Here is an 11,296-nt window from a genome sequence, read left to right as displayed (position 1 = left end):
TGGTACCGTTAAAAATCCCTTAGCCACCTTTTTTATATAACAAGTTATTCAAAACAGTTCACAACAATTGGAATCACCCCTTCCTGTATAGGTAGTCTTGACTAGTCCCCCAGAATTATCTCATACTCTACGGAGGAATTTATCCCCACAATGTAATCTTGATAATTCCTGACAGTCTCATACAACAGGAATCCACTTGGAATCCCCCCTTCCTGTATAGGTAGTCTTGACTTCATAAATCTTGTAATAATTCACTCAAGAATGATTTTCCTTTGGACTTATTATTAGGTGCGACTTTTGAGCAAATGTTATGATCAACTTTTGTAATTAACCATTTAAATTATTCAACCTGTAACCCAGAGTGTTTTAAGACCCCAGTTTCATGAAACGGATGGGACAACCATTCTTTCTCACGCGACCTATTTTAGTCCCCTTTTCTGGAATTATTCATCGATGTGACTTTTGAACAAATATTAGGTCTCACACGTATACAACCTTACATGATTATTGGTTAACACTAATCGGTAACCCGGAGTTTGTAAGGCTCCAGTTTCATGAAACGGATAGTTACGGCAAAATCTATAGTTGTTTGTGACTTTTGACTTTACTAATATTCTATTTCTCACACATGCTATTTTAATTCCTTCTGGTGTACTTTTTGTATTTGTTTAACCTGGATTATTTGTTGAACATCACTGTTCTATAATCTACTACAGGTTCCATCCCTTAGGTGTACTTTTAATAGTTCCTTCTATTTCAACACGGGGTAGTTTCTTTTGGTAATGGCCTATTACTGTGAATCGTTACGGACCCACCAACATTTCACTTTAAATTGGCTACGCATTGATCAATTTGCTACTTTAAATTATGATGTTTAACCTTCAGTCAATATTTTAGCAAGTTCTCAAATAAATTTCACCAATTAATGAATAAAGACTACCAACCTTTTCCTTGCAGCCGAGATTCAATGTAGGTTTGGATTCCGTCACCGTCTCTGTCATTAATCAGGTGTCCTCTGGCCTGTCTTAACCCTTAATGTCAAAGGGCAGGACTTTCTATTTACGAATGTATCATTCGCCCATCGACGGTTTTCAGAGTTACCTGGAATGACAGAGGCAGGTATTGGATTCCGGCTCAGAAGGACCAAGCTGTTATGAGAATTATTTAACAAACTATTTCTGTGCGTCTCCCAAAAGGTTGTAAGGCTTTTGGATCAAGAAACGGACAGAGTCCCGGTCTGCATAGTCAGGCCTTTATTCATTGAGAATTCTGCCACAAAATGGTCGTACAATATTTTTATATGCACACGTCATACGAAAATCCCACCCCGCTGTAGTTTTCCACTTAAAATCTGCTCTCCTGACCATCAGTTCACACACACACACACACACACACACATATATACACACACATACATACACACACACACACACACACATATACATTTTCTTATCATAGTCTACTCCCTGCATTCCTCAGTTATCGCCGTTCTTACAATATTCTGCACCATGTTTAACAGTTCTCCTTCTTCTTTGCCGTCCGGTCTAACTCCTACTCACATTGCTAAATAGTAACACAATGTCATAATCTTTACTGGTCCTACACTCACACATTACCAGGTAGTAGAATCTAACACATCTCACACAGTTTCTGAGTATAATAATTAGTCACTACTAAGAAAGTACTAATCATACTTAAAACAAGAACATTTCACAACTATATTTAAGGGTGGAACATTTAGTCATTACTTTTAACCTGTATATATTTTAATTTCTATATCAATAAAGTAAGTCTGAATACCAACTACAGAGAAGGGCATAGGAAAGGCATACATTTCCAAATGTCATCCTTGCATTTCATAAATCTTACTGTGGAAAAGGTGATATGTTGATATGCTTGTTTGCTGCAATATGACTGATTTCACATTTGTCTCCAGCAATCATAAGGTAAAATAGATCTAAAACCATTGTCATTTATATTTACAATTACCTAAATGAAGGTGTGTCTACAGATACACAGTATTCTGAATTTGACTTAAATCCCTCATAATTCCACCACCTTTATGCGCGTTGAACCGATGAATAAGGTTGAGCAACCTGTCGGTTCCAAGTGGAACATCTTTGTTTTTTCCTATAGAAATAACACCATTCTCCATGCACTGTAATTTGTTAATTGATTAGAGCTATTGATAAGAGCTAGGTAAATGAGTAAGCTGTTTGGAAAAGGGGATTGTAAATATAAATGACAATCGTTTTAGATCTATTTGACCTTAGGATCGCTGGAGACAAATGTGAAACCAGTCATATGGCAGCAAACCGAAGCGTATCACCTTTAATATCACCTATTTGATCTCCACCGCAAATGAATAGCGGATGAATAGCATGCTATTCTCATGCTTAAATTCAAGGTCAGAATATGCTAGTGCAAAAGTTCATAAAAACTGAATTATGTTCCATTTACGTGCACTTAACTCAGGTCGGAATTCGCCCCTGACTGAACAGCTTTACAAGAGTGAACCCTGCACACCCTTGATCAGGGTAACCACTGTCTGAACAAATACCTGAATTGCTTCAGTTCAATACCAAGCCTTATGAAATGCATCAAATGTAAAACATGCATGGTGTGCACATTTCTCTGGATAAAAGTGTGTTGATTGTGCAGAGAGTGTGTGTCAGTGCTCCAGCTACCCCCCAGTGATCTACACCATCTCTGCAGCAGCCGGCATGCTTCTCCTTATCCTCATCTGGCTGTGTGCAGCAGAGCGTGGAAGTAGGCTAATCAACCTGAACCTTACCACCATATACCACAACCAAGCATGTTATGTACAAATCTACAGGGATGAACAGTCCTCACTGTTAATCTCTGAATTACTTCAGTTTATTTCCAGACACATGATGAACATTATGTTTCCACATCTAGTTTTAGTCAGGTATAAAATCATGAGTACATTTGCCAGTATAAAAGTATGCCTCATATCCGTTTCAGGCTAAGCTGAGAAAACTTCATAAACCACAAGCCCCCACCCCCATCTATGAGGAAATTAACAGTGGGTGTCGAGGGGCTGGAAGCGCCCGAAATAACCATCCGGTGCCTTCACACCTGGAGGAAACAGAGTTCCCTGTGTACGCCAACCCCCAGGCCAGGCAAGCACAGGAGAACCACTACGCCAGCCCCAAACACATCACTCTGAAGCCCTGAGCAAACCACACAGAGGGTGCATGTCGTGCCCCCCTAATGTTTTTTAAAAGGGGAGTGGACACTGATGGCAAAAATGACAAAAATAAGACTACCAGAGTTTCAGATGTAGATATAAATGTTGACAGGTGGGAAAGAGTTTGACTCAACAGGATCTGATGTCATTGCTTTTTCAAGTGTGTGCAAGATCGTAAGCAACGGTCAACTAGTGGTCCCACCTCACCTCTCTTTTCTACAGTGTCAAGGAGTCACCCAACTATGGTTGCTCAACAAACATGACTACAGTATGAGAATGGAGAAGACTTACAGAGCTAGTGTATAGGTCACTGTGCCTGTATAAGTGTGCTAGTGGTGACGCCCTTAAGGCACAGCTGCCCTCAGAACACGATCTAATAGGGAAAAATTCCAATCTGCAAACTAATTGACAAACACTAACATAAAGAACCGACCACAATACCCTATAACAGCCACGAAAAAAAAGCAATTTTATTAATAGTTTGAAAGAAGCTCCATAGTTCATGAAAACATTTTTTTCGGTGCATGTCATTTAACAATCACATTCTATGAGGAGAAAAAGATATTGAGAAAAATAAATCATTACAAGCCACTGACCTTTCTTTAAATCTAAGTACAGACATTTACCCTTAATATTTCAAAAACAAAAAGGCAAAAAGACGTCTTAACCCCAAATCCCCGTCCCACCCATCATCCCAACAAACGACAGAACACACAGATAGCCTTGGGGATGACGGGCACAGTGCTAAAGAGTAAGACGCTCATTGGTTAAGGAATACACAGCATGGCCATGTAGCGCTAGGTCAATCTGAATAGACAGCACGGTGATGTAGCACTAGGTCAATCTGAATACACAGCATAGCCATGTAGAGGGAGGTCAATCTGAATACACAGCATAGCCGTGTAGCGCGAGGTCAATCTGAATACACAGCATAGCCATGTAGAGGGAGGTCAATCTGAATACACAGCATAGCCATGTAGAGGGAGGTCAATCTGAATACACAGCATAGCCGTGTAGAGCAAGGTCAATCTGAATACACAGCATAGCCGTGTAGAGCGAGGTCAATCTCTTGTGGTTCTCTGTAGCTCAGCTGGTAGAGCACGGCGCTTGTAACGCCAAGGTAGTGGGTTCGATCCCCGCGACCACCCATACACAAAAAAATAATAATGTATGCACGCATGACTGTAAGTCGCTTTGGATAAAAGCGTCTGCTAAATGGCATATTATTATATTATATTAATCTGAATACACAGCATAGCCATGTAGCGCGAGGTCAATCTGAATACACAGCATAGCCATGTAGCGCTAGGTCAATCTGAATACACAGTATGGTGATGTAGCGCTAGGTCAATCTGAATACACAGTATGGTGATGTAGCGCTAGGTCAATCTGAATTAAGAAAGCCGGATGTTGGGGTCATCAAAGTCCCTCCCCAACCCCCAAACATGTGCATAGATCAAGATCCTTTACAACCGGCTAGTTTTAAAAACATCCTCCAAATAAATGCGGAAAACTTTCCGCAACGTCATTTTTCCCCGTTATTTAATATCTGCCATAAGAGAGAATGACAGAGGAGACAGAGTAATGCACAATGGTCCTTATTCAGTCAGGACAGGACCTCTAAGAAAATACAATAAAGATTCAAAACATACAGATGTGCATGTTATTTCACTGTCATTTTCTTGATCATTTTGTTTTTAAATGTAAAGCAATTTTAATATATAGATTGTATATATAAAGCGCTCAATTTGTAAGTTCATTTAAAGTCTTATTTGGTTAATATGTACGGTGCCTTCAGAAAGTATTCACACCCCTTGACTTTTTATACATTTTGTTGTTACAAAGTGGAATTAAAATGCATTTGTCATTTTTTGTATGATCTACACAAAATACTCTAATCTCACAGCGTAATAAATTTTTTAACATTAGTAAAAAATTCATGAAAAATAAACACAAATATATCTTGATTAGATTAGTATTCAACCCCCTGAGTCAATACATGTCAGAATCACATTTGGCAACTATTACAGCTGTACGTCTTTCTGGGTAAGTCCAAGAGCTTTCCACACCTGGATTGTGCAACATTTGGCCATTATTCTTTTCAGAATCCTTAAAGCACTGTCAAATGGTTTGTTGATCATTGCTAGACAACCATTTTCAGGTCTTGCCATAGATTTTCAAGCAGATTTAAGTACAAACTGTACCTCGGCCACTCGAACATTCACTGAACATTCTTGGTAAGCAACCCCAATGTAGATTTGGCCTTGTGTTTTAGGTTATTGTCCTGCTGAAAGGTGAATTCATCTCCCAGTGTCTGGTGGAAAGCAGACTGAACCAGGTTTTCCTATAGGATTTTGCCTGAGCTTAGCTCCATTCCATTAATTTTTTTCCCTGAAAAACTCCCCAGTCCTTAATGATTACAAGAATACACAGGTTAGTATTGTTGAGTAACTACAATGTTGGTGATCCATCCTCAGTTTTCTCCTATCATCGCCATTAAACGCTGTAACTGTTTTAAAAAGTCTCCATTGGCCTCATTGTGAAATCCCTGAGCGGTTTCCTTCCTCTCTGGCAACGGCGTTAGGAAGGATGCCTGTATCTCTGTAGTGACTGGGTGTATAGATACACCATCCAAAGTGTAATTCATAACTTCACCATGCTCCAAGGGATATTCAATGCCTGCTTTTTTTTATATCCACCTACTAATAGGTGCCCTTCTTTGTCAGGCATTGGAAAACCTCCCTGGTCTTTGTGGTTGAATCTGTGTTTGAAATTCACTGCTCGACTGAGGGCCCTTCCAGATAATTGTATGTGTGGGGTACAGAGATGAGGTAGTCATAAAAAAAGAATGTTAAACCGTATTATATTGCACACAGAGTGAGTCCATGCAACTTATTATGTGACTTAAGCACATTTTTACTCCTGAACGTATCTAGGCTTGCCATAACAAAAGGGCTGAATACTTATTGACTCAAGACATTTCAGCTTTCATTTTGTATTAATTTGTAAAAATTTAGAAAATCATAATTCCACGTTGACATTATGGGATATTTTGTGTAGGCCAGTGACCCAAAAATCTCAATATAATACATTTTAAATTCAGGCTGTAACAACAATTTGGTAAAAGTCAAGGGGTGTGAATACTTTCCGAAGGCACTGTAAACTGCTACGGATTTAGTAACAAAGGATATTTTCTCTTCTTTCTGAAATCCCTAAGTTTCAGTGCTTAATGTATTTCTTTTCGTTTATCATCCTTTTTTAAATTAATTTTTTCATATATTAAAATGGAGTGGAGTTGGAACTCTGGAACGCTGGCCTTCGAGACAACATCCACTTTTTCATGTGTGCAAGATAGTGAGCAATTGTCTTTTTTTTTTACAAAGGTAAAATGCAATCAATAAAAACGCACAGGTTTTAGATAGAACAAAGATGTCAAAGGTCAAATATACAACATGACAACACTGTTGGATCCCAGAGTTCTGAAAGTAGCACAATATTAAAATCTTCATTCTGTAAAGTGTTTTGTTATTCTTTTTAAATGGAAGTATGTCCTTTTCTTTTGTTTTTCCAACATTCTCATACAGTTAATTCCTTTTCCTCGAACTTCAGAAAAACAAAATGGTTGTAAACCGTCAGTGGCCTTGCAGAAAAAAAGCAAACATAACACAGGAGATTTTAACAAAAATGAAACTGAACGAAAGCTAACAAACCAAAAATGTAGGCACCTCTGAAGTGAGCCTTGTAACCAACCCTTCTGATGTCTTGTCCTTCTGTTTCTCCCGGAAAAGACAGGGAGAGCTACAAGTCTCTCTACCCAAACTATGGCCACAGGTCTTCAAAAATACTTTTTTTGTAACTTTTTTCAATATTAGATTTTTTTTGTTGCTTTTCTATACTTTTTATGTTTATAATCTGAAAAAAATGGTGCAATACTTATAATTAATAATCCATTTATTTTCTTGGATTATTCCACAATGAAAGCCACTACAAGGTAGATAAACATATTACAGATTAAAAACACTTATTTTCTTAAGTCCTTGAGTAAACATTTACACGTGAATAGTCGCCGTCTGCCCCCAGTACTTCATCTTACGTTGTTCGATTAGCTAGATGAGGGGGAGGGCTGACACTCAGTGCAACGCTAGAGCCTAACAATAAACATCAGAATATACTTTTGACAAGCCAAAAATAAAACATAAAACTAATATACTGAATAGAAATAAAATGAAAAAGCGGAGATAATTCCCGCTGTAAATCACAGGCTCACGATCGTTTGAAACCTCATACACACGGTCTTTCAAACAGACACACATCCATCCATCCATGAACCATACAGTACAGGCAACCTTGTGCAAACACTCAGATACAACAGATGTCATTTAGCCTTATATATATATATATATATATATATATATATATATATATATATTGTTTTTAACAATCCTCATTTTTCTAATTTTGTTCACTCGGAACAGATGTTCTGAAATATCTAGGAAGTGTATGAATGAGACAAAAGTACTACAAAGTGTTCACATTACATTATTGGCGCTTCTTTTGATTCAAGTATTTGTATTCTTTATTTTTGTATTACTCTGATATGTTAATATGATATTTATCTTCTGGGAAATATACAGAGAAGGAGAATACATAGGGGTAAGGTTGGACCTGGGGCAGGGAGAGTGGGCTTAGGGTAAAGTGGAAAGAGAAACCTAGCTATATACACTTATACACACTTGGATATATACATGTATATAAACTAGCATGTGCATATTCAACCCAGGCCCTTGAGAAAAATGATTTGTTTCCCTCTTGAAATTGGGTCCCTACCCCAGAACCTACTCTGGTCCATGATTGAGAAGCATACTTTGCTTAAACTCCAGTTGCCTTTAAATGATTTAAAAAGGGAGATTCTCTTGACTTCCTACACCAGTCATCCATGGTGTATATTGGCGGTCGATAAGGTGAGGTAGGGGTGGGGGGGTAGAGTGACAGGTGGTCTCTCTCAGTGCTGGTGCTGCACGGAGAATCCTGGGACGCCTCAGACTTGACCCCCCATTTCAGGAGACCCCTCCGCCCCAACCCCTTTTTTGTGACCCTATACCAGTCTGTTGCCTCGGGAGCCCAGCGTGGAGCAAAACAATTCAGGTTTTTCAGAAACAGGCAATTAGTGATTGTTGCTAATATCACACGACGACGAGTACGAAAAACAACTCTTGGAAGAGGGCCTTTCCCCTTTTAAGACTTGGTACCGAACAACAAAACTGTGAGGTGTTTCCTGGCCCTGCTGACACGGTGGGCCCCACCTGGACCCTGACCCAAAAACCCAGATCTGTGGAAATGTTCTGTTCTGTTGGTGGTGCACTCTTGAGGCCGGAGGTCAGAAATGAACACCATCGATACAGCGTTTCAGAAGGTAGCCCCAGTCAGAGTGCCACAGTTGGGGGAAAAAAGGCTTGCAGAGACAGAACGAGGCCTCTCAGCCTAGGAGTGCACAGCAAAAAACATACTTTAGGCCTTTTTTTAAATACATTATTTTTTTTGTAGTTTAGTTTCTACTTTTTGTCAAAACCTTAACAATAATAATAAAAAAAGATTACATGTTTTTGGTTTTATAAAAGGTGTACCCGATGTGACCCATCAACAGTGCACACAGACCACCGCCTGTTTTCTTTTCTATTCTCAGAAGTTTCCCCCTAAAATGTATCTTTGATAGTTGGGACAAGGGACTGCCTATATGTCCTGCCCCAAATATTACCCCCCATTCCTCCATGACCATATGCCTTTAAATCTAGGATGCAGGAGAAAATGTAGTCTCAAAACTACTGAATCATGGGAATTGAAAGCTCATTTGACAGCAGAGACAACTCAATGTTAAAATGGCAGGGTGGAAATGAGATATTTTAGTCCAGTTGGCACATGACACAAGGACTCCCACAAACCCCCATTCCCACCACTCATACCTCTCATACCACTCAGCAGGTTATTATTAGTGTTATGATAAAGCTCTTGAAATCGTCATAATGAACAACTGTACTTTACAGATGTACTTTACACAAAGCTAGAGAGCCAACAGGGGAAAGCCGAGTCTACTCAGTGGTCCTCCTCCTGAGGTGTGTATGTATGAGGGATATCAGTGAGACTGAATTACAAAGACACCATAGTGATGGGGCAGTTGGGAGGATAGTTTGGAGTCTGCTTAGTGCTGGCTTGTAGGAAAAAATGCCTGGGGGGGTGGAAAGGAGGGGGTTAGACAATTGGCATATGGTTGGTGGACTGATGGTTGATGGCTCTGAGCGCGAACCTCTTTCCTTGCATAGAAATCGAGTGCTGCGTCAGTTTATATGGTATTCAGGTTGACAAAGAGGGATAGTGATATAGGAGTCTGTCTATTCAGTCTGCCAGAGAGCTCCGAGACAGACTATGGAAAATAAAGCACCAGTGTGAGTGAGGCCTGACTGGACTGGAGGGTGTGTATGTGTGGAGAGGACAACATGGGGATGGGAAGGGAGAGAGGGTGGGATGGGCTGAGCTGGGCGAGAGAGAGAGAGAGAGAGAGAGAGAGAGAGAGAGAGAGAGAGAGAGAGAGAGAGAGAGGGCAGCAGAGACTGTGAGGGGGGGGGCGGAGGGAAAGCATGGTGGCAGGCCGGATAGATAGATACCCACTGAATTTTTTGAACTACGAACTCCCACACCTGATCTGACTATACATTAGAACCATCAGGTCTGCTCCTGAACCAAAACACTGACTGTCCAACAACCACACCAAATGAACCACCCCCACTGAGATCTGCAGTGTCCGTCTCCATAACATTCCTGTGGTGGGCTGCGTTTGCTGAGGTGCGCGTCGAACCAGAAGTGTTTTAGTTTCTGCTTAAGAGCAGTAAGAGCAGGGGGCAGGAGAGCAGCTGAACACTGCATGGAGACGTCGACAAACATCCATAAAAATCATAATCATAAAACATAAACAATATCATCAACAATGACGACAACAGCAACTTTGACAAAAACTAAAATAACAACACTGCCGATTTTTCCAGAAATGAAAATAATAAACCAAAAAAATGTAACCAAAGAAAACTTAACACAATTCAAAAACCACTCCATCTCTGGCTAAAGTGATCCTTGCATGAGAGACAGAGATAGGGAGAGAGGGATAGAGAGAGATAGAGAGAGGGATAGAGTGGAGGTGATGAACAACAGAAGCTGGCGCAGTAGTAGTAAATACGAATCAGACAGTTCTGACAGCTGCTCTTGGGCACCAGAGGCCCGGGAAGTCCCTGGGGGAACCAGTCTGTGAGGCTCCCCAGGGAGGGAGAGGGGGAAGGTGGGGTGAGAGAGCTGCTGCAGAGGCCTGGTGTGGAGCTTCTAGGAAGTCCACCCCCTCCGCAGCAGGCAGGCACTCAATGGCCACACGATCATACAGGTTGGCAGGGCTTGCGAAAAAGGTTGAGAGATAGAGAAAATGGCGATCCCCCTGCAGAATCCATCCACAGAACATTGCCGTAGCGTCTAGTTGCATCTCCAGACAACAAGGCTAAAGATTTTCAGTCATGTAACAGTGATATTTACTTTGATAGAGTAAAAGGGAAAACAGGCGAGTGCGTCGGGGTCTCAAACCCGATAGTGCCCAATGTCAGGTTTAAAGTTTTTCATTCTTTCTTTCCTTGTCATCCCTTCATTTTGCTACCATTTCGGAAACTTTCCTGCTACCACACACAGGCTGCAAGAAAGGGAAGGTTTAAAATTAAAAAACAAAATGACAACAGAAAATAGTTTCACATCTGTGTTACAGTTCATAAAGAGTTACGGAGAAGCCACGTTGTAGTAGATTGCTTGTTTTTTAGTTTGAGTTTTTTGTCTTTGCTTTCTTCAGTGTCACACGCTTCTCCTCTCTTCTGATTCGTTGGCATTGAAGTGAAGGAGCTTGACGCTCTTTGCTAAGTGCTATGATAAACCACCTCTTTTTATAAACCAGTTCTATATTTGTTCCATACTTTTTTGTACCAAATACAACAATGGAAAGAAAAAAATGCATTGTTTCGTCTTGTGGATAGATAAGGAACATGTCTCGTTTTGGTATAATGC

This window comes from Coregonus lavaretus, assembly GCF_964263955.1.
Source record: "Coregonus lavaretus genome assembly, chromosome: 28".
Classification (NCBI taxonomy): domain Eukaryota; kingdom Metazoa; phylum Chordata; class Actinopteri; order Salmoniformes; family Salmonidae; genus Coregonus; species Coregonus lavaretus.
Note: the sequence above shows the minus strand (reverse complement) of the source record.